General features: G+C 45.8%; 1 long non-coding RNA gene and 1 pseudogene across 1 annotated transcript; both read right to left on the minus strand.

Annotated features, from left to right (window-relative positions):
- Nucleotides 1-465: 465 nt before the first annotated feature.
- On the minus strand, nt 466-4,058 carry LOC116371774 (scavenger receptor cysteine-rich type 1 protein M130-like; annotated as a pseudogene).
- A 217-nt stretch (nt 4,059-4,275) lies between these two features.
- On the minus strand, nt 4,276-23,436 carry LOC116371787 (uncharacterized). Its single transcript, XR_004209024.1, has 4 exons — nt 21,571-23,436; nt 5,297-5,326; nt 4,754-5,065; nt 4,276-4,325 (listed from the first exon to the last, which is right to left on the minus strand). It is a non-coding gene; the product is annotated as an uncharacterized LOC116371787 (long non-coding RNA).
- Nucleotides 23,437-24,856: the final 1,420 nt, after the last annotated feature.

A 24,856-nucleotide genomic window follows, 5' to 3' on the forward strand; every position in this document is an offset into this window, starting at 1 on the left:
AACAAAACCCCATGTTACCCAAACAACATGTTCCCCAAAACCCCATCTTACCCTAACCCCATGTTACCCCAAATCCCATTTTTCCCAAAACCACATGTTGCCTCAAACCCCATGTTACCCCAAACCCCATGTTACCCCAAACCCCATGTTACCCCAAACCCCATGTTACCCCTAACCCCATGTTACCCCAAACCCCATGTTACCCAAAACCCCATGTTACCCAAAACCCCATGTTACCCAAAACCCCATGTTACCCAAACCTCATGTTATCCAAAACCCCATGTTACCCAAAATCCCATGTTACCCAAACCCCATGTTACCCAAAAACCCCATGTTACCAAAACCTCATGTAACCAAAACCCCATGTTACCCAAAATCCCATGTTACCCAAACCCCATGTTACCCAAAACCCCATGTTACCCAAAATCCCATGTTACCCAAACCCCATGTTACCCAAACCCCCCATGTTACCCAAACCCCTATGTTACCCAAACCCCCATGTTACCCAAACCCCCATGTTACCCAAACCCCCATGTTACCTAAATCCCATGTTACCTAAATCCCATGTTACTCTGGTGGTAAAAACCAAACTAAATGAATAATGGTGGTTGCAGTCACTTCTTTTAGATTTCTTCCAAGGTTCTAGAAAGAGAAACTAATTCTGAACTTGTTATTAAAATTCAGCTTCATTCTACTCCTACTCCGTCCCCTGGGCTGCTCTCTCCTCTCCCGGTCCATCTTCAGCTCTGGAGCTCAGAGAGACCATCTCCATGGCATTGACATAAAGATCCATGCTGCTCACCCTGTTCACTCTCTTCTGCCTCCTGGTGGGCTAGGGAGACACAGCACCAACAGTCAGACATTTACTCTCTAGTATCTCCATTCTCTCTCCTTCCCTCTACCCCTCACCCTCACCCTCTAGTTTAAATGACTTGTAACGTCTGAGTAAATGTCTTTACCTTGTAGTACAGGTAGATGGTGGTGATGGATGTCAGTAGGATCAGCAGCACTACAACGTGTCTGATGATGAAGGCTGGCAGAGGAGAGGCTGCAAACAGAAACACCTTTGATGAGGGGACTGATCATCATCACATAGATCTGTGGGAAATCTGTCAATGACAAAGTTATAAGTCTGGTTCGTGTTCAGTTACCTGTGATGGTGAGGGAGAGGAGCTCACTCTCAGAGGAGAAGTTATGAGAGAAAACATAATTGTCATAAACACAGCTGTAGTTTCCTTGGTGGGAGTCATCTGCAGCAGGGAAGAGGAAGGCAGCAGAGTGATTGACAGCTGGCTGGGTCTGGGTTCTGTTGGAGCCGGTGAACGTGAGGAGGAAGGAGCCTCCTGGGTACTGTGGCTGAGTGGAGCAGGTGATGGTGAAGTTGTAGCCCCTGAACATCTCAGGCCCCTGGTGGCCCCTGAAGACCCCTCCCATTGGGTCAGTCAGGAAGATATCAGGCTGGACCAGGAGATCTGTAACAATAAAAGAGAACAAGAAAAACCTCTTCAACTAGTTTCCTATAGATATGACAATAACATCAGCATGTAACAGTGCCAGCCACCCTCCCTCACAGGGCAACATGAGTAGTGGGCCTACAGTCACTGAGACAACATATGTTGATATCAGGCTGAAGCAGGACATCTGGAACAAGAGGAGAGAAAAAGAAAACGTAGCTCCTCAACTACTTTCCTCATTTAGATGTGACAATAACATGACATGTGACAGTGGTAGTGAGTAGAGACGTTCACTGAGGTAACACTCAAATACAAAGCATTCTGGGATATTTAAGTTGTATTTGATTCCTACTTGACTGATTGATCTATTTAGTAAAGCAGACTGACAAGTTAAACAGTCATCATGAGAGGTGCAGAGGAAGTTGTATGAATGAAGGAAATCAGTTGAATATAATTATAATATGTTGTTATTACCTGAGCAGATCACTGTGAGTCCAGGAAGGAGATAATAACTTCTGGAACATTCCCTCAGTGCAGATTCATCCCCATCACAGTAAACTCCAAACCCTCTAGTGGTGTTTCCAGGTAGTGCTGAAACAGTGGAGCCACAACCAAGCTGTCTACACACTACTACAGACAAAAACATCCTGGTCCTGTCAGCAGCTCCCACAGTCCTCCACTCTCCCTGGTCGTACCACTCCACTCCACCAGCACAGCGACTGCCTCCTCCGACCAGCCTCACATCATCAGGCTCTGAGAAAAGGAGAGAGAGAGACAGTAATCTTACTATTTTCTCACTAAAACACACCTATATTTTCTCTCATATTCTTCACTCCAGGTGAGAAACAATGTTGATTGAGTGACAAACTGTTTCTTACCTGAGCAGGTGAGTCCAACAGCATTACCAGGTAGGCAGGTGTTGTTCTCTCTGTCTGAGGTGTCACAGTCCAGGAGAAGGGACTCTTTGCCTTTACACTGGAACTCTTTATCCCAGGTCTGACCCTCACCTTCTCCATAGAGCCCCCCCTGTAGAGCTGCAGGAGCCCCACAGCCAACATCCCTACAGACTACCTCTGCATCCTGCCGGTCAAAGTCAGCTTCACACACTGAGGCCCAGGACTGATTGGACTTCACCTCCACTCTCCCAGAGCAGAGACCAGCTCCATTCACAAGCCGCACAGACTCTGGAGAAAAAGAGTTGGTTGAACATTCAATCAGTTTTGTTGATGACACTGTCGAGGACTAAACACAAATATGTTGGATAAAAGATAGTAGTTTGCTATGTTTGATACTGTAAGAGGTAGAAATGGGTTCTTAGTCACTCAGAATAGGGTTGGGAATAATGCAGGCAGGAGACAGGAATAAGTTCACTTCACTTTATAGAAAATAAACAGCTGGACATTCATCAGGCAGCTTCACTTCAGTACCATCTGATCTACAAGGTCTGATACTGTATGTCAGGGTCAGGATGGGCCAAGAGTAGAAAAGGTTACTGGTTATGATGACATCACTGGTGAGAACTCAGTGATAAAAATGTATTTGATATCTCCCATATCTCCCTCTTCCTCTCCTCCTCCCTCCTCCTCTCTTTGTGACAGTGGTATTGAGTAGAGACGTTCACTGAGGTAACACTCAAATACAAAGCATTCTGGGATATTTAAGTTGTATTTGATTCCTACTTGACTGATTGATCTATTTAGTAAAGCAGACTGACAAGTTAAAACAGTCATCATGAGAGGTGCAGAGGAAGTTGTATGAATGAAGGAAATCAGTTGAATATAATTATAATATGTTGTTATTTCCTGAGCAGATCACTGTGAGTCCAGGAAGGAGATATAATACATGGACTAAAGTATGTGGAACTCAGCAGTGAGTTTTACAACAGAGGATTATTTTTACGCTCTACGTGGTTCAACACTCGGCGGTCCGTTCTGTGAGTTTTTGTGGTCTACCACTTCACGGCTGAGCCGTTGTTGCTCCAAGATTTTCCACGTTGAAATTCACTGACATCTTCAGTAAGAACAGTTTTCTGACGATGTTTGTCTATGGAGATTTCATGGCTGTGTGCTTAATTTATTACACCTGTCAGCAACAGATGTGGCTAAAATAGCCGAATCCACTAAAGTCCACATACTATTGGCCATATAGTGTATCTTGTTATTACCTGAGCAGATCACTGTGAGTCCAGGAAGGAGATCATACATTCTTCTACACTCCCTCAGTGAAGACTCAGACCCAGAACAGGAAACTCTAAACCCTCTAGTGGTGTTTCCAGGTAGTGCTGAAACAGTGGAGCCACAACCCAGCTGTCTACACACTACTGCAGCTGTAAACATCACGTCAGAGAGAGTTCCCACAGTCCTCCACGCTCCCTGGTCGTACCACTCCACTCCACCAGCACAGCGACTGCCTCCTCCCACCAGACTCACATCATCAGGCTCTGAGAAAAGAAAAGAGAGAGACAGTAATCTTACTATTTTCTCACTAAAACACACCTATATTGTCTCTCATATTCTTCACTCCAGGTGAGAAACAATGTTGATTGAGTGACAAACTGTTTCTTACCTGAGCAGGTGAGTCCAACAGCATTACCAGGTAGGCAGGTGTTGTTTTCTCTGTCTGAGGTGTCACAGTCCAGGAGAAGGGACTCTTTGCCTTTACACTGGAACTCTTTATCCCAGGTCTGACCCTCACCTTCTCCATAGAGCCCCCCCTGTAGAGCTGCAGGAGCCCCACAGCCAAGCTCCCCACAGACTACCTCTGCATCCTGCCGGTCAAAGTCAGCTTCACACACTGAGGCCCAGGACTGATAGGACTTCACCTCCACTCTCCCAGAGCAGAGACCAGCTCCATCCACAAGCCGCACAGACTCTGGAGAAAAAGAGTTGGTTGAATATTCAATCAGTTTTGTTGATGACACTGTCAAGGACTAAACACAAATATGTTGGATAAAAGATAGTAGTTTGCTATGTTTGATACTGTAAGAGGTAGAAATGGGTTCTTAGTTACTCAGGATCAGGTTGGGAATAATGCAGGCAGGAGACAGGAATAAGTTCACTTCACTTTATAGAAAATAAACAGCTGGACATCCATCAGGCAGCTTCACTTCAGTACCATCTGAACTACAATGATCTGCCCATGAACATCTCCCATAAACCAATATGACAAACACAAATATAATGTTTAAATACATCTGACATCTCTCCCTCTATTTAAATGAAATAAAAACACATAAAACATGATACATGGTAATATTGTATAATGTATAAATAAATCTCTCAATATGACCAGTCTCTTACCTGAACAGGTCACATGATGATAATATCCACCATCACAGAAACCAGGTTCTCCTAAGATGTCACACTGTCTAATAGAAGACTCATTTCCACGACAAATACTAAATAGTGTGACTCCTCTTCTTCCATCTTCAATCAGAGGTCCTCTAGATTCAGATACAGGATTCCCACAGTCCATCTCTCTACACACAACCTTGGCCTCTTTCATTATGCTCCACCAACTAGAACATAGACCTGTCCACTCTCCTCTGTAGAAGACTTCCACTGTCCCAGAACAGGAAGTGGTCCCATCCACCAGTCTGACTGAGTATTCAGCTGTAAACAGCAGAGAGGAAAACACAGTGGTGAGGACAGATGATGACAGTGATTCTGTTATTCTAACAGCAGTGATGCTTTGTGGTTGACAAGTATTAGTAGTTCCATAAAACACTACTTGTTATTGGGGTTTAGAATGGTTTGTATGGACACATGAATTTCTCCATGTGGGATAATAAAGTTGACTAATATTGAACTGCTATAATCACTGTAGATTTATACTCTACCTACCTGGTGGACTGATGCTTTGAGCCTGGAGATCTGAGGAGAAAGAGAGAGACAGAGGAGAAAGAGAGAGAAAGAGAGAGGAGAAAGAGAGAGACAGAGGAGAAAGAGAGAGACAGAGACAGAGAGAAACAAAGGGGAAAGAGAGGAGTCAGAGGAAGAGAGAGACAGAGGTTAAATGAACATCAACATGACCTTTCATGATGTGATGGGGAAGACAGGCTTATCGTTGGTATGGTGCAACAACACCCATGTGTACATACACTATATACAAAAGTATGTGGACACCCCTTCAAATTAGTGGACTCTATTTCAGCCACACCCCTTCCTGACAGATGTATAAAATCAAGCACTCAGCCATGCAATCTCCATAGACAAACATTGTCAGTAGAATTGAGTTAATATACTCCCCCTCTCCTCCCCTCTCCTCTACTCTTCTCCTCTTCTCCCCTCTCCTCTCCTCTACTCTTCTCCCCTCTCCACTCCTCCCCTCTCCTCCCACCTCTACTCTTCTCCCCCTCTCTTCTCCTCTCCTCTCCTCCCCTCTCCACTCCTCGCTCCTCTCCTCTCCTCCTCTCTCCTCCGCTTCAACCCCTCTCTCCTCCTCTTCTCCCGTCTCCTCCCTTCTCTACTACTCTTCAACCCCTCTCTTCTCCTCTTCTCCCCCTTCTCCCCCTCACTTCTCCCCTTCTCCCCCTCCTCTCCTCTCCTCTCCTCTACTCTTCTCCCTTCTCGTCTCCTCTTCAATCTCTCTCTTCTCCTCTCTTCTCGCCCCCCTCTCCTCCCCTCTCCTCACCCCTCTCCTCTACTCCTCTCCCTTCTCCCCCCTCTCTCTTCATCTTCTCCCCCCTCTCCTCTTCTCCCCCTTCTCCCCCTCTCTCTTCTCCTCAACTCCTCCCTCTCCTCTTTTCCCTCTCTCTCCTCTTCTCCACCTCTCTTCTCCTCTTCCCCCCTCCCCCCTCTCCTCTTCTCCCCCTTTCCCCTTCTCCTCTCCTCTCTTCTTTTCTCCTCCTCTCCCCTCTCCTCCCCTCCCCTCTCCTCTTCTCCCCTCTCCTCTTCTCCCCCCTCTCTTCTCTCCCTCTCTTCTCCTCAACTCCCCCCTCTACTCTTCTCCCCCCCTTCTCTTCTACTCTTCTTCCCAATTCTACCCCTCCCCTCTCCTCTTCTCCCCCTCTCCTCTTCTCCACCTCTCTTCTCCTCTTCCCCCCACCTCTGATCTTCTTCCCCTCTCATCTTCTCCTCCCTCCCTTCTCCCCCGTTCTTCTCCTCCCTCCCTTCTCCACTTCTTCCCCTGCCCTCTTCTTCCCCTCCCCTCCCACCTCTACTTTTCTCCCCTCTCCTCTCCCCTCTCTTCTCCTCCTCTCCCCTCTCTTCTCCTCTTCTCCCCCTTTCCTCTTCTCCCCTCCCCTCTCCTTTTCTCCTCCTCTTCTCTCTCTCCTTATCCCCCCCTCTCCTCTCCTCTTCTCCCCCAACTCTCCTCTTCTTCACCTCCCCTCTCCCTGTCCTCTTCTCCCCCCTACCCTTCTCCCCCTCTCCTCTTCTCCCCCCTCTACTCTTCTCTCCCTCTCTTCCCCCCTCTTCTCTCCTCCTCTCTTCTCCTCTTCTCCCCAATTCTACCCCTCCCCTCTCCTCTTCTCACCCCTCTGCTCTTCTCCCCCTCTCCATTTCTCCTCCCTGCTCCCACTCTCTTCTCCTCCCTCTACTCTTCTCGCCCTCTCTTCCCCTCTTCTCCCCCTCTCTCTCAATCTTCTCTCCCTCTCTTCTCCTCTCTTCCCCCCTCTTCTCTCTTCCTCTCTTCTCCTCGTCTCCCCAATTCTACCCCTCTTCTCTCCTCTTCTCACTCTCTTCTCCTCTTCTCCCCCACTCCTCTTCTCTTCTCCCCCTCTCCTCTTCTCTTCTCCACCTCTCTTCTCCTCTTTCCCCCTCTCCTCTTCTTCCCCTCCCCTCCCACCTCTGATCTTCTCCCCCTCTCCTCTCAACCTCTCCTTTCCCGTCTTTTCTCCTCCTCTCCCCTCTCTTCCCCTCTTCCCCCCTCTCTTCTCCTTTTCTCCCCTCTCTTCTCCTCTTCCCCCCTCTCTTCTCCTTTTCTCCCCTCTCTTCTCCTTTTCTCCCCTCTCCTCTTCTCTTCTCCCCCTCTCCTCAACTCTTCTCCACCTCTCTTCTCTTCTCCCCCTCCCCTCTCCTTTTCTCCTCCCCAATCGCCTTATCTCCCCCTCTCTTCTCCTCCCCCTCTCCTCTCCTCTTCTCCCACCTCTCTTCTCCTCCCCCTCTCCTCTTCTCACCTTCTCCTCTCTCCTCCTCTCCTCCCCTCTCTTCTCCTCCACTATCCTCTTCTCCCCTCCCCTCTCTTCTCGTATTCTCCCCTTCCCTCCCCTCTCTTCTCCTCTTCTCCCTCTCTCATCTTCTCCCCTCCCCTCTTCTCCAGCCTCTTCTCCCTCCCTCTCTTCTCCTCTTCTGACCCTCTCTTCTCCTCCCCTCCCCTCTCCCTTTCCTCTTCTCCTCTCTTCGTCTCCCAGTCTCTATTCTCCTCTTCACCCCCTTCTTCTCCCCTCTCCTCTCCTCTTCTCCCCCTCTCCTCTTCTGACCCTCTATTCTCCTCTACTCATTTACCAGTCTCTCTTCTCCTACCCCTCCCCTATTCTCCCCCTCTCCTCTCCTTTTCTCCCAGTCTCTCTTCTCCTCTTCTCCCCCCTCTCTTCTTCTTCCCCTCCCTCTTCTCCTCTTCTTCCCCTGTCCTCTTCTCCCCCCTCTACTCTTCCCCTCTCTACTCTTCTTCCCCTCTCCTCTCCTTTTTCTCCCCCTTTCCTCTTCTCCCCTTCTCCTCTCCTCTTCTCCCTCTCTGTTCTCCTCTTCTTCCCCTGCCCTCCCCCTGTCCTATTCTCCCCCTCTCTTCTCCCCCCTCTACACTTCCCCCCTCTACTCTTCTCCCCCTTTCCTCTTCTCTCCCCTTCTCTCTTCTCCTCTTCTCCCCCTTCTCCCTTTCTCTTCTTCTTCCCCTCCCCTCCCATCCCTCCCCTCCTCTCTCTCCTCTTCTCCTCTTCTCCCCTCTCTTGTCCTCTTCTCCCCCTCTCTTCTCCTATTCTGCCTATCATCTACTCTTCTGCCCCTATCTTCCCCCTCATCTCCCCCTCTCCTCTTCTCCCCCTCTCCTCTTCTCCCCCCTCGTATCCCCCTCTGCCCTTCTCCCCCTCTCTTCTCCTCTTCTCCCCCTCTCCTCTCTTCTCCTCTACTCCCCCTCGCTTCTCCTCTCCTCTTCTCCCCCTATCTTCTCCTCTCCTCCCCTTCTCCTCTCCATTTCATTCTGTACTCCAACATCTGCCTGGTATTCAAGATAACACACAACATTGCAGCACCAAATTTGTTTTCTTCAACCTCAGACTTAAATATCAGTTTTCCAAGAACCTCCACCAGGGGAACTGTAGACTCCTCAACAGGTCCACCACCTTCTCCCAAACTGCCTTCTCACACAAACCAATAAAGACATGGTATGGTCTCACCTCAACATGGATCTAGTCCAATCAGACGTGTCTCACCTTAACATGGATCTAGTCCAATCAGACGTGTCTCACCTCAACATGGATCTAGTCCAATCAGACGTGTCTCACCTCAACATGGATCTAGTCCAATCAGACGTGTCTCACCTCAACATGGATCTAGTCCAATCAGACGTGTCTCACCTCAACATGGATCTAGTCCAATCAGACGTGTCTCACCTCAACATGGATCTAGTCCAATCAGATGTGTCTCACCTCAACATGGATCTAGTCCAATCAGACATGTCTCACCTCAACATGGATCTAGTCCAATCAGACGTGTCTCACCTCAACATGGATCTAGTCCAATCAGACGTGTCTCACCTCAACATGGATCTAGTCCAATCAGACGTGTCTCACCTCAACATGGATCTAGTCCAATCAGACGTGTCTCACCTCAACATGGATCTAGTCCAATCAGACGTGTCTCACCGCAACATGGATCTAGTCCAATCAGACGTGTCTCACCTCAACATGGATCTAGTCCAATCAGATGTGTTCACACTGATATTGATCTAATAGGCAACAGTGATTTTATTAATGACAGAATAAACACTAAAAAACGCATTACATTTAAATAGCTGTAATAACTTAGCTCTGTACACTATTCTGATTAGATGCTATTTAATGCTGAGTTTGGACACAGGTTTCTATAGGAACACTAAGACACCTGGACCACATATTGAGATGTGCCTTTAGTTAAGTAAATCAGTTGTTACATAAGGTGACAGTTGTAGGTGTCACGACTTCCGCCGAAGTCGGTCCCTGTCCTTGTTCTGGCGGTGAAGAAGGATGGCGGTCTGCGCCCGTGCATTGACTATCGAGGTATCAACCAAATCACTGTGAGGTACAGCTACCTGCTGCCTCTCATATCCAGTGCGATAGAGGCAATGCACAGGGCTTCTTCACAAAATTGGATCTCAGAAGCGTTTACAACCTGGTGCGTATCCGGGAGGGAGACGAGTGGAAGACGTCATTTAGTACCACCTCAGGGCACTATGAGTACCTTGTCATGCCGTACGGGTTGATGTCTTCCAGGCCTTTGTAGAGGAGATTTTCCGGGACCTGCACGGGCAGGGTGTAGTAGTGTATATATCGACCACATTCTGATATACTCCGCTACACGTGCCAAGTGTGTGTCCCTGGTGCGCAAGGTACTTGGTCGACTGTTGGAGCCTGACCTGTACGTCAAGGCTGAGAAATGCCTGTTCCTCCAACAGTCCGTCTCCTTCCTAGGGTACCGCATTTCCACTTCAGGGGTGGAGATGGAGAGTGACTGCATTTCAACTTCAGGGGTGGAGATGGAGAGTGACTGCATTTCCACTTCATGGGTGGAGATGGAGAGTGACCGCATTTCCACTTCAGGGGTGGAGATGGAGAGTGACTGCATTTCCACTTCAGGGGTGGAGATGGAGAGTGACCGCATTTCCACTTCAGGGGTGGAGATGGAGAGTGACTGCATTTCCACTTCAGGGGTGGAGATGGAGAGGGACTGCATTTCCACTTCAGGGGTGGAGATGGAGAGTGACTGCATTTCCACTTCAGGGGTGGAGATGGAGAGTGACCGCATTTCCACTTCAGGGGTGGAGATGGAGAGTGACTGCATTTCCACTTCAGGGGTGGAGATGGAGAGTGACCGCATTTCCACTTCAGGGGTGGAGATGGAGAGTGACTGCATTTCCACTTCAGGGGTGGAGATGGAGAGGGACTGCATTTCCACTTCAGGGGTGGAGATGGAGAGTGACTGCATTTCCACTTCAGGGGTGGAGATGGAGAGTGACCGCATTTCCACTTCAGGGGTGGAGATGGAGAGTGACTGCATTTCCACTTCAGGGGTGGACATGGAGAGTGACCGCATTTCCACTTCAGGGGTGGAGATGGAGAGTGACTGCATTTCCACTTCAGGGGTGGAGATGGAGAGTGACCGCATTTCCACTTCAGGGGTGGAGATGGAGAGTGACTGCATTTCCACTTCAGGGGTGGAGATGGAGAGTGACCGCATTTCCACTTCAGGGGTGGAGATGGAGAGTGACTGCATTTCCACTTCAGGGGTGGAGATGGAGAGGGACTGCATTTCCACTTCAGGGGTGGAGATGGAGAGTGACTGCATTTCCACTTCAGGGGTGGAGATGGAGAGTGACCGCATTTCCACTTCAGGGGTGGAGATGGAGAGTGACTGCATTTCCACTTCAGGGGTGGAGATGGAGAGTGACCGCATTTCCACTTCAGGGGTGGAGATGGAGAGTGACTGCATTTCCACTTCAGGGGTGGAGATGGAGAGTGACTGCATTTCCACTTCAGGGGTGGAGATGGAGAGTGACTGCATTTCCACTTCAGGGGTGGAGATGGAGAGTGACTGCATTTCCACTTCAGGGGTGGAGATGGAGAGTGACTGAATTTCAGCTGTGTGTAATTGGCCGACTCCCACCACGGTAAAGGAGGTGCAGCGGTTTCTATGGTTTGCCAACTACTACCGGAGGTTTATCCAGGGCTTTGGTCAGGTAGCCAACTACTACTGGAGGTTTATCCGGGGCTTTGGTCAGGTAGCCAACTACTACCGGAGGTTTATCCGGGGCTTTGATCAGGTAGCGACTCCCATTACCTCACTGCTGAAGGGGGGACCGGTGCGACTGCAGTGGACGGCTGAGGCGGACAGGGCTTTTGGTCACCTGAGGGCTCTGTTTACCTCGGCTCCCCTGCTGGCTCATCCGGATCTGGGATAGGAGCCGTGCTCCCTCAGCACTCGGGTACGCCACTAAAGCTCCGCCCCTGTACTTTCTTTTCGAAGAAGCTCAGCCCGACGGAGCGAAACTATGATGTGGAGGACCGGGAGCTGTTGGCTGTTGTCAAGGCTCTGAAGGTGTGGAGACATTGGCTTGAGAGGGCTAAACACCCTTTTCTCATCTGGACTGACCACCGCAATCTGGAGTACATCCGGGCAGCGAGGAGACGGAGCGGTCCATCGATCACTGATCATAGATCAGAGGAGCGGTCCATAGATCACACTCCCGAACTTCTGGCCTCTTGTCTGGTGGCACCGGTAGTGTGGGAGCTGGACGCGGACTTACCTCTGGTTTTCACCTCCGCCACTGGGTTTTCCCCTCCGCCACCGCAGTGAGGCCCCGGTCTGGCTCTCGACCAGAAACCTGCCCCTCCGCCTGCCCTGCCGGAAGCTGGGCCCGCGGTTCAAAGTCCTGAGGAGACTGAACGAGGTTTGCTACAGGTTACAGCTTCCCTCCGATTACCGTATTAACCCCTCGTTCCATGTGTCTCTTCTAGCCTTCGCTACCGGCCTTCTAGCCATCGCCGATCCACTTTTCATTTTCCATTTGTTTTGTCTTTGTTTTACACGCCTGGTTCCAATTCCAAATGACATGTTCATTATTGAACCCTCTGTTTTCCCCATGGTTTTTGTGCGGGATTGTTTTATGTATGTTCGGTCTGTTACTGTGGGCTCGGTATTTAGGACTATTTGAGTAAGTTACATGTGTTACTCATCTCTACTGTCCTGACTCCTCTGCACCAGCTACCCAGACCATTACAGTAGGACTGTGAACAAAGTAGCTGAATTGTCAAAGATTGAGGTCACCCAAAGACAAGTAATCCAGAACTTTCTCTGGTAAAGAATTACAAATCTACCACTTTCATACAAACCCCTCGATACACAGCAGAACATCTACACTGAATCCATCCACCAAACATCCTGATTTGTTTTAATGAACACTTTTTATGACACTAAAATAACCTTCAACTACAGAATATATGAAGGTATTATTGTCATTGTTACATTATATAGGCTACAGGAAGTTATATTCTTCCATTGTAAATAACAGGTTCTCCCTCCATCTACAATCATCAGGTCTGCTTGCAGATGAACAGAATGTCTTGGAAAGCCAGACCTTTAGACCTCATAGTTCTGTCCAATACATTGTTGATTTTTTTCATATTTATTCTTTCCTTACAAGTTGGGATTTAAATTGATGGACACGCCATGATGTCTCAGTTAAAAATGTATAACGTAGTATCTACCATTTCCACCATTTCCTATTTATCTAGCATCTCCTTCATGTGTCCAACCGCATGCGACTACCTGCAAAAGGTACCTGCAGGAGACGGGAGTACAGTTAGTTTTCGTTTAGTCAAAACCCCTCGTGCTCTACAGTTCGCGGCATTCCAGTGCGCATGTGCATTTCCTATTAGGTGTAGTAACGTAACACTGCCGTAATGCATTACTGCTTAGTAACAGCACAGTAACTAATATAAACAGATGTAGATCCCAGATACTACAGAAACATTCTGTGAACACTGAAGCATATCAGTATAGTTGCCTAGCTGTGTAAAGGGTACCTGCATCAGTATAGTTGCCTAGCTGTATAAATACAGATACACCTAGGGTATGGCTAAATGGGGTGTGTAGAAATACAGCTAAACCTAGGGTATGGCTAAATGGGGTGTGTAGAAATACAGATAAACCTAGGGTATGGCTAAATGGGGTGTGTAGAAATACAGATAAACCTAGGGTATGGCTAAATGGGGTGTGTAGAAATACAGATAAACCTAGGGTATGGCTAAATGGGGTGTGTAGAAATACAGCTAAACCTAGGGTATGGCTAAATGGGGTGTGTCGAATCCCTCCACCAGTTGAAGCTAATTTACTATAAACTCGAAAGTAGTATTTGGAGAAGAGCAAAAACTAACAGAAATGTCCCCAGACATTAATTATTTAACTGTAAGTTAAAGCTGAAAGTAGTAGCCAGCTAGAAATATTCAGTTTGTGGGCAGTTAAAAAAAATTTGGGCTCGGTTGAGTATCATAAAATAATATGGAAATAATTACAGTCACGCAGGTCTTTAGAAATTGTAGGATCAATTGTAAATTGTCACTCATGAAAAACGTTGTTGACCCCCTGCTATAATGTATATGAAGTCACCCTTGTGGAGCGGTTCCTATAGTGGACTATGACAGTGTCATTGTCTCATGTTCTTCCCACCTACATTGTTGCTCTGCATTCAGAGATGTTCCTAATGATGTCTGCACCCAGATCATGTTGTATTTGCCTGTCTGCATTATTCTCCAGGGAAAGGAAACATTCTGTGAACACTGAAGCATTGCATCAACAAGGTGGCTCTGATAATATTGAAACATTGTATAAATGAACGAGGCGGCTCAGAGAAACTGAAACATTTAGTACCAACAAGACAACTCTGATAATAATCACATTGCAACATAGTAGTCAACACGGAGGCAGCACGGGCCAGCTGGTCTGTCTGATATTATTGTGTTGAATACGCAGCATCTGGGTGCTCATTACATACTAAAAACAGCCCTACATCCACACTATAGATAAATAACTTAGCAATATTTAATGATGTTATGCCAACAATATTGATCTGTTCATCTTTTAATTCAGAAAGATGGACAAGCAACACTGATGGAGTGAGAGGTGGAAATGCATTATACCAGAGGTAGGTAGACTACAGGTAGGGATTAGGATGCAGACACCATCACAACTTAACTGACATTAGTGCCTGTCCCCAGATGGACAGTTAGACTACAGTAAAGTACATTTACAGGTGATCACATCATTGTCCTGCTTTGAGACACATTTTTACTGTCTGCTTCCAGTTGCATGTTATTTTACTAACCCTGCAAATTATAATATATCTTACAATATCAAATCATATCTCAGTAACTGTCCCAAGTGTATAGCAGTATAAGAGCATCCTACCTGTGCTCCACAACAGGGTCATCAGTACCACTGCAGGTATCATGTCTGTCTCTAACTGGGGCTCCACTGTCTGCTGTCATAAAGAGAGGACTGAAGAGTGGAACGTGCTGCTCGGCTTTTTGACTCGTCTTTCATTACTTCCTTATTTCAATGGTGTGAAAAACTTGTCTCAGATCAGTGGTTGAACTCAGCTAAATACAGCAAACTGATCTGTTCTGAAGAACCCCACAGGAAACTGCTGGCAGAGCAGCAAAGTTTCACATACAGTTGAAGTTGGAAGTTTACATACACTTAGGCTGAAGTCAATAAAACACATTTTTCAACCACTCCGCAAATCTCTTGTTAACAAACTACAGTTTTGGCAAGTCGGTAAGGACATCTACTTTGTGCATGACACAGATAATTCTTCCAAAAATTGTTTACGGAGATTATTTCACTTATAATTCACTGTATCACAATTCCAGTGGGTCAGAAGATTACATACACTAAGTTGACTGTGCCTTTAAACAGCTTGGAAATTTCCAGAAAATGATGTCATGTCATTAAAATTTGAAAATAAAAGTAACAACTAATTAAAGAGCAGCAGGAAAATATCATTAGTGAGGCTTTATACAGGGGGTACCGGTACAGAGTCAGTGTGGAGGCTATATACAGGGGTACCGGTACAGAGGCAATGTGGAGGCTATATACAGGAGTACCGGTACAGAGTCAGTGTGGAGGCTATATACAGGGGGTGTGGAGGCTATATACAGGGGGTACTGGTACAGAGTCAATGTGGAGGCAATATACAGGGGTACCGGTACAGAGTCAATGTGGAGGCTATATACAGGGGGTACTGGTACAGAGTCAATGTGGAGGCTATATACAGGGGTACTGGTACAGAGTCAATGTGGAGGCTATATACAGGGGTACTGGTACAGAGTCAATGTGGAGGCTATATACAGGAGTACTGGTACAGAGTCAATGTGGAGTCTATATACAGGAGTACTGGTACAGAGTCAATGTGGAGGCTATATACAGGGGGTACCGGTACAGACTCAATGTGGAGGCTATATACAGGGTACTGGTACAGAGTCAATGTGGAGGCTATATACAGGGGGTACTGGTACAGAGTCAATGTGGAGGCAATATACAGGGGTACCGGTACAGAGTCAATGTGGAGGCTATATACAGGGGGTACTGGTACAGAGTCAATGTGGAGGCTATATACAGGGGTACTGGTACAGAGTCAATGTGGAGGCTATATACAGGGGTACTGGTACAGAGTCAATGTGGAGGCTATATACAGGAGTACTGGTACAGAGTCAATGTGGAGTCTATATACAGGAGTACTGGTACAGAGTCAATGTGGAGGCTATATACAGGGGGTACCGGTACAGACTCAATGTGGAGGCTATATACAGGGTACTGGTACAGAGTCAATGTGGAGGCTATATACAGGAGTACTGGTACAGAGTCAATGTGGAGGCTATATACAGGGGTACTGGTACAGAGTCAATGTGGAGGCTATATACAGGGGGTACTGGTACAGAGTCAATGTGGAGGCTATATACAGGGGTACTGGTACAGAGTCAATGTGGAGGCTATATACAGGGGTACTGGTACAGAGTCAATGTGGAGGTAATATACAGGGAGTACTGGTACAGAGTCAATGTGGAGGCTATATACAGGAGTACTGGTACAGAGTCAATGTGGAGGCTATATACAGGGGTACCGGTACAGAGTCAATGTGGAGGTAATATACAGGGAGTACTGGTACAGAGTCAATGTGGAGGTAATATACAGGGAGTACTGGTACAGAGTCAATGTGGAGGCTATATACAGGGGTACTGGTACAGAGTCAATGTGGAGGTAATATACAGGGAGTACTGGTACAGAGTCAATGTGGAGGCTATATACAGGAGTACTGGTACAGAGTCAATTTGGAGGCTATATACAGGGGTACAGGTACATAGTCAATGTGGAGGCTATATACATAGGGTACCAGTACAGAGTCAATGTGGAGGCTATATACAGGGGTACCGGTACATAGTCAATGTGGAGGCTATATACAGAGGGTACCAGTACAGAGTCAATGTGGAGACTATATACAGGGGTACCGGTACATAGTCAATGTGGAGGCTATATACAGGGGGTACCGGTACAGAGTCAATGTGGAGGCTATATACAGGGGTACCGGTACAGAGTCAATGTGGAGGCTATATACAGGTGTACTGGTACAGAGTCAATGTGGATGCTATAAACAGGGGGTACTGGTACAGAGTCAATGTGGAGACTATATACAGGGGTACCGGTACAGAGTCAATGTGGAGGCTATATACAGGGGTACCGGTACATAGTCAATGTGGAGGCTATATACAGAGGGTACCAGTACAGAGTCAATGTGGAGACTATATACAGGGGTACCGGTACATAGTCAATGTGGAGGCTATATACAGGGGGTACCGGTACAGAGTCAATGTGGAGGCTATATACAGGGGTACCGGTACAGAGTCAATGTGGAGGCTATATACAGGTGTACTGGTACAGAGTCAATGTGGATGCTATAAACAGGGGGTACTGGTACAGAGTCAATGTGGAGACTATATACAGGGGTACCGGTACAGAGTCAATGTGGAGGCTATATACAGGGGTACTGGTACAGAGTCAATGTGGAGGCTATATACAGGGGGTACCGGTACAGAGTCAATGTGGAGACTATATACAGGGGGTACTGGTACAGAGTCAATGTGGAGGCTATATACAGGGGTACTGGTACAGAGTCAATGTGGAGGCTATATACAGGGGGTACCGGTACAGAGTCAATGTGGAGGCTATATACAGGGGTATTGGTACAGAGTCAATGTGGAGGCTATATACAGGGGTACCGGAACAGAGTCAATGTGGAGGCTATATACAGGGGTACTGGTACAGAGTCAATTTGGAGGCTATATACAGGGGTACCGGTACATAGTCAATGTGGAGGCTATATACAGGGGGTACCAGTACAGAGTCAATGTGGAGACTATATACAGGGGTACCGGTACATAGTCAATGTGGAGGCTATATACAGGGGGTACCGGTACAGAGTCAATGTGGAGGCTATATACAGGGGTACCGGTACAGAGTCAATGTGGAGGCTATATACAGGTGTACTGGTACAGAGTCAATGTGGAGGCTATATACAGGGGGTACCGGTGCAGAGTCAATGTGGAGGCTATATACAGGTGTACTGGTACAGAGTCAATGTGGAGGCTATATACAGGGGGTACCGGTGCAGAGTCAATGTGGAGGCTATATACAGGGGGTACTGGTACAGAGTCAATGTGGAGGCTATATACAGGGGGTACTTGTACAGAGTCAATGTGGAGACTATATACAGGGGTACTGGTACAGAGTCAATGTGGATGCTATAAACAGGGGGTACTGGTACAGAGTCAATGTGGAGACTATATACAGGGGTACCGGTACAGAGTCAATGTGGAGGCTATATACAGGGGGTACCGGTACAGAGTCAATGTGGAGGCTATATACAGGGGGTACTGGTACAGAGTCAATGTGGAGGCTATATACAGGGGGTACCGGTACAGACTCAATGTGGAGGCTATATACAGGGGGTACCGGTACAGAGTCAATGTGTAGGCTATATACAGGGGTACTGGTACAGAGTCAATGTGGAGGCTATATACAGGGGGTACCGGTACAGAGTCAATGTGGAGGCTATATACAGGAGTACTGGTGCAGAGTCAATGTGGAGGCTATATACAGGGGGTACTGGTACAGAGTCAATGTGGAGGCTATATACAGGGGGTACTGGTACAGAGTCAATGTGGAGGCTATATACAGGGGGTACTGGTACAGAGTCAATGTGGGGGCTATATACAGGGCTACTGGTACAGAGTCAACGTGGAGGCTATATACAGGGGGTACCGGTACAGAGTCAATGTGGAGGCTATATACAGGGGTACCGGTACAGAGTCAATGTGGAGGCTATATACAGGGGTATTGGTACAGAGTCAATGTGGAGGCTATATACAGGGGTACCGGAACAGAGTCAATGTGGAGGCTATATACAGGGGTACTGGTACAGAGTCAATTTGGAGGCTATATACAGGGGGTACTGGTACAGAGTCAATGTGGAGTCTTTATACAGGGGTACCGGTACAGAGTCAATGTGCGGGTCACCGGTTAGTTGAATGAATTCAGGTAATATGTAGGTAGAGTTAAAGTGACTATGTATAGATTATAAACAGAGAGTAGCAGCAGGGTAAAAGAGGTCTGGGAAGCCCTTTGATTAGCTGTTCAGGAGTCTTATGACTTGGGGGTAGAAGCTGTTGAGAAGCCTTTTGGACCTCGACTTGGCGCTCCGGTACCGCTTGGTGAGTGGTAGTGTTGGTTTGTTGCTTACTTAACAAATAAGGAATAATCAAAATGTGAATATATAAAATTCAGATATTTTAATTAGAATACAGCCGTAGATAGAAGTCAACGATCAACATACAACTGATGTCTCTCCTGAGTTGTGAACAATAGAAGACAGGATCTTCTATAGATGAAACCTCATGGTGTCAAACCCTGCATGTGCAGTTTAAAGACCCAGTTATTCTAAACACAAGGTTTCTGAGAACCTGTCTCAGCGGGATGTAAATCTGCCCTGGTTTCAGAGAAAAACAGACACTGTCTCTCTGTGTCTCGCTGTCATCCACAGGCCCTTTTCTCACCTCTTCTCACAGACGCGGGGCTGCGGGTTTTGGCAGAGAGCTACACACAGAGAGGCCTCCAGCTCTAAGTCATTCCAACGTATTTACATTGTGGATAATGTGTGTTGTGTTTTATGTTTCCTTGTCAGCCACCCATCTCTGCTCCACTATGGCCCCTCTGCTCCACTATGGCCCCTCTGCTCCACTATGGCCCCTCTGCTCCACTATGGCCCCTCTGCTCCACTATGGCCCCTCTGCTCCTCTATGGCCCCTCTGCTCCACTATGGCCCCTCTGCTCCTCTATGGCCCCTCTGCTCCACTATGGCCCCTCTGCTCAGCTATGGCCCCTCTGCTCCACTATGGCCCCTCTGCTCCACTATGGCCCCTCTGCTCCACTATGGCCCCTCTGCTCCTCTATGGCCCCTCTGCTCAGCTATGGCCCCTCTGCTCCACTATGGCCCCTCTGCTCCACTATGGCCCCTCTGCTCCACTATGGCCCCTCTGCTCCACTATGGCCCCTCTGCTCCGCTATGGCCCTCTCAGCTGACTGACTGAGAGGGCCATAGTGGAGCTGGCCGGCTGAGAGGGCCCAAGAGGGACCAGCTTGCTGAGAGGGCCCTAGTGAAGCCAGCCGCTTGAGAGGCCCCCTGTGGAGCCAGGTGGCGGAGAGGGTCTATGGTGGCAAAATTGCTGTTATAATGTTTATCCAGTGTTTCTGTACATTTAACTAAAGTCTGTTATAATGTTTATCTAGTGAATCTATGTATTTAATTCATGTCTGTAATAATGTATATATATACATTTAATTATAATATGTTATAGTGTTTATCTAGTGTATCTATGTATTTAATTATAATATGTTATAGTGTTTATCTAGTGTATCTATGTATTTAATTATAATATGTTATAGTGTTTATCTAGTGTATCTATGTATTTAATTATAATATGTTATAGTGTTTATCTAGTGTATCTATGTATTTAATTATAATATGTTATAGTGTTTATCTAGTGTATCTATGTATTTAATTATAATATGTTATAGTGTTTATCTAGTGTATCTATGTATTTAATTATAGTATGTTATAGTGTTTATCTAGTGTATCTATGTATTGATGAGACTTGCTCCCTCTGCTAGAACACTTCCCCTTTGTCTACATGACTGACTCATGGTTCTGGACTCACAGCCAAATGCTGTTTCTCCATATCCTGTTATTTAGCAGTAGACTGAACTAAGCTGTGAGAGACGAGCAGGACAAATGGTTGTGGATCTCTTGAGAAACAGTGTTGTGACATTGAGCACTGAGAAATGGTGTGACATTTCTCAGCAAGACCTCACCACAACAGTCACAATGTGGAAAGATGAACATCTCTCTGCAGAGGAGATTATATATCATTTAATACATTAGCTTTTGTCTGTTTTTGTTTTCTCAATCGCTCAGTTCCATAGGTCAGGGGTCAAGCTGAGCTGAGCCAATAGTGGAAGAGGTTACTGGTTGACTGTTGACTATATTCAGTTGACTGTATGTTACTATGTCAGTCATCTGTCTTTTAACACCTCCCTCCCTTTCTCCCCCCCCCCCCTCCTCTCTCTCTGCTCCTCTCTCGTTCTCTCTCTCTTCCTGACATTTAGCATCAGGCCTGTTGATCTTGACTCAGGTCACAGACCTCTAGCATCTACACCCCTCCCTTCTCCTACTCTAACATGAGACCAATATAAAACATAATATATACTCTCATTCATTTACATAGAGACAGAAACAATCAATCATTGACACACTGAATATACAACAGTTAGATGCATGACACCATCACCAATGTTCCCTCTAACTTTCTCCGTCACTGAGCAGATTTCAGGTCTTCCAGTGTGTGTTTACTGTGAACACAGAGGCTGTACCCCCTTTAACTTACAGTTAACAGTGGACAAGTGGGCTACTGTGGCTATTTGGTCATAATGTAGATCTACCAGAGTGACCTACCATCAAAAACTATGGAGAAAATACATCCCATAACATTTGAACATGGAAACAGCTGTTCTGTCATTCAGTCTACAGTAGCAGCCAATGTGTGGTGTTCAACGTAGACCTACATCCCATAACATTTGAACATGTAAACAGCTGTTCTGTCATTCAGTCTACAGTAGCAGCCAATGTGTGGTGTTCAACGTAGACCTACATCCTATGAGACTTTTGAAAGAAACATGCAGGGCTTGACATTAACCTGTTTATCCACTTCTCCTTCAGACAAGGAGATGACTGAAAATGCTTTTGTGTTTCATGCAAGATTATGAAAGTATGTCCCAAAATACAACACTGCCCCTTTAAGACAAAAATAGTTTTTTACCGACTGGATTTTCTGCCGCACCGGTCTGTGTCGAGTACAGGATGAGTCGTATCAATGCAATAGAATCCTACTCCGATGCGTCCTGTCTACAACATCTCTTACATAGTTGGTTTAGTTTCGGTTTGTTGCAGTGAAAGTGGATAATATTCCATTGATCACGTTTACCAGAGTAAAGGGACACGTTGATGGTGTTAACAGGGAAAACTCTAGAACAGTCGTCACCAACCTTTGAGTCAAAATGCAAGCCGAGATCTACCAATCAGCTTTTCTTTTTAACGCGACTTAAAAAACGTACGCCTATACAACATTAACCAATTAAAAACATTACTGTAGCAATGAGTTTTGTGCAGTAAGCTACAGGCCCAATACATTATCACCGTTTGACGGAGAAGTCAGTCACTGGCCGCGGACAGCATTTGGTAAACTAACACACCTCCTCCCTGCTCCGTTTTCAGCTCCGTCAGCAATGTGTCGACACACAGTTAATTTAGCGATCTCAGTTCATACAATGCACACATTATTCTTAACTTCAGTAACAATATGGTACAAGGATGAGGCAGAAAATCATTCATGTTTTATTCATGTGACGTTTATTGTACTTATCAATGTTTTGGAGTAGCGCTCTGTGTGATTGTTTCTGTTCCTCTCTCGGTCTCTGTAACTTCCGGGTTTGCTGGAATAAGGACGCGAGATTCTTCTATGGTATAATTGTGTTCGCAACAATATGTTCATTCCGCCACCTACGTTTCAGGTGGATAATACGTCTCCAAACAGGATAAACATTTAATCAACAAAAATAAAATGACAAATTCCATACAAACTATCATGTTAATTAAAGTAAATCAGCCTGCTTTTATATTTGAATCAGGTCCCAGGCTCAGAAGGATCCTGTGATGAGGGACATTTCCTGGTGACAGTCGTCCTTCAAGTCCTTCTGCCATTAAGTCTTGGAGGCCCAAAAACTTCTCGGCTGCAGTTATAATGATTTCCAACTTCTTGGACACTTCTGCAGTACAATTAATAACTGTGGATGTAAATGTTACAAAAACCACCTTCTCCACAATAAGTGTTTCCAGATCACTTGATTGACGTACAACATTTACAACTGGTTGTGGTTCATCCACCTCCATCTCTTCTTCAGAACTGTGGCCTCTTTTCCCTTCAACTCTCTTCATCACCTCCACATAGGAGACTTACTGTACAGCCCTGATCCTTGACTCCTCAACCTCTTTCACCCTAACAGGGCATTCTGGGAATTCAGGAACATGATCCCAGCTGCATTCTCCATAGAGGTCAATAATACAGATAACAGCTGCATTCTCCATAGAGGTCAATAATACAGATAACAGCTGCATTCTCCATAGAGGTCAATAATACAGATAACAGCTGCATTCTCCATAGGGGTCAATGATACAGATAAACAGCTACATTCTCCATAGGGGTCAATGATACAGATTAACAGCTACATTCTCCATAGGGGTCAAACAGCTACATTCTCCATAGGGGTCAATGATACAGATAAACAGCTACACTGTTTAGCTGTCCCCATAATGTATACTTTTATGGCAGGACAGTTCCTTTCTGAATCACTATGTAAATAACCACCCTGCACCGAAGTGCTTCTGCGGCTCCACCATAGTTTGATTTGAAGTTTCAGTAAAGGTTTTCCTATTCTACACGACACACCGTTCCTAGATGGTGCCTATAGAGATGGCAGCTTCGCTTCAAGTCCTTAGGAAACTGGGCAATGTATTTAGATATGAACAGATATCTCGATTGAGGATAATGTCAGTATTTAGCTACGTTATTAGCTGTTTTGCTCACCAAAGGTGGAACAAAGTGAAACTGTTGATGTCAAAGCCTCAGTTCCGGGAGAGTAGTGGGTGAAACCATTCACCTCAGGAAAAGGGGTGATATAAATAACGTTTCCTTTCATTATGTGTTACTGAATTCATTAAAATATTTGCTGCCATTGTAGTAATGTTGGTAATGCGAGAGGTCTTCAGACCTACCATTTTTGTATAATTTCCTTTGAAAGAACAACTAGTGTGTTTTGAGTGCTTCTCCCCTATTTGGGAAGTTGGTCTGCCCGCTCCTCAGTCTGACAGATATTCTGAGAGCAGGTTGGAGTCCTCTTCCTCTGGACATAAACACTGTTTCAAACTGTATAACACAATAGTGGTTTTGGAAAACTGGTTCATATATCCTAAAGTCAATAGCGAATGTGGCTCTGTAGATATTTATTTAGCCGTTCATGAATTGAAGACCTATTTCAGCCAGTTAACCAAGTTGTTGCTGTCTTAGCTAGCCGTGTTAATGACGAGCTAACGAGCACCGTTGGTCTCTGCACTACAATGTCACGCTAGTTATTACCAGCAGGTGATTTACTAGCAGGGGACTTATTGAAATATTAAGTGAATGTTTATTTTCTTACTACCTTAAAAGGTTTATATAAAAGGGTTGTACTTGTGCTCTGTATTTATGGATTAATATCACTTCACATTGAGGGTTTGTATCAATAACGTTACTGTTGTTCCTATCTAACAGATATCTTGTGTCCTACCTAACCATGTATCACTACTGTTGCTAGGTGTCTGTACTATATAAACACTGCTAATCCAACAATAGTGCTAGGTGTCTGTACTATATAAACACTGCTAATCCAACAATAGTGCTAGGTGTCTGTACTATATAAACACTGCTAATCCAACAATAGTGCTAGGTGTCTGTACTATATAAACACTGCTAATCCAACAATAGTGCTAGGTGTCTGTACTATATAAACACTGCTAATACAACAATAGTGTAGGTGTCTGTACTATATAAACACTGCCAATCCAACAATAGTGCTAGGTGTCTGTACTATATAAACACTGCTAATCCAACAATAGTGCTAGGTGTCTGTACTATATAAACACTGCTAATACAACAATAGTGCTAGGTGTCTGTACTATATAAACACTGCTAATCCAACAATAGTGCTAGGTGTCTGTACTATATAAACACTGCTAATACAACAATAGTGTAGGTGTCTGTACTATATAAACACTGCTAATCCAAACTTGAATTAAAATCTACATTTCTTAGATTCTTCCCAAAACTCAAACGAAAATGAGGTCTCCTGATGTGGTTTAAATGTTATTATTTATTTTTTATCTATATATCATGACATCTATATATCATGTCATCTATATATCATGTCATCTATATATCCTGTCATCTATATATCATCTATATATCATGTCATCTATATATCATGTCATCTATATATCATCTATATATCATG

The sequence above is a fragment of the Oncorhynchus kisutch genome, unplaced genomic scaffold, assembly GCF_002021735.2.
Source record: "Oncorhynchus kisutch isolate 150728-3 unplaced genomic scaffold, Okis_V2 scaffold3655, whole genome shotgun sequence".
NCBI classification, from domain to species: Eukaryota; Metazoa; Chordata; class Actinopteri; order Salmoniformes; family Salmonidae; genus Oncorhynchus; species Oncorhynchus kisutch.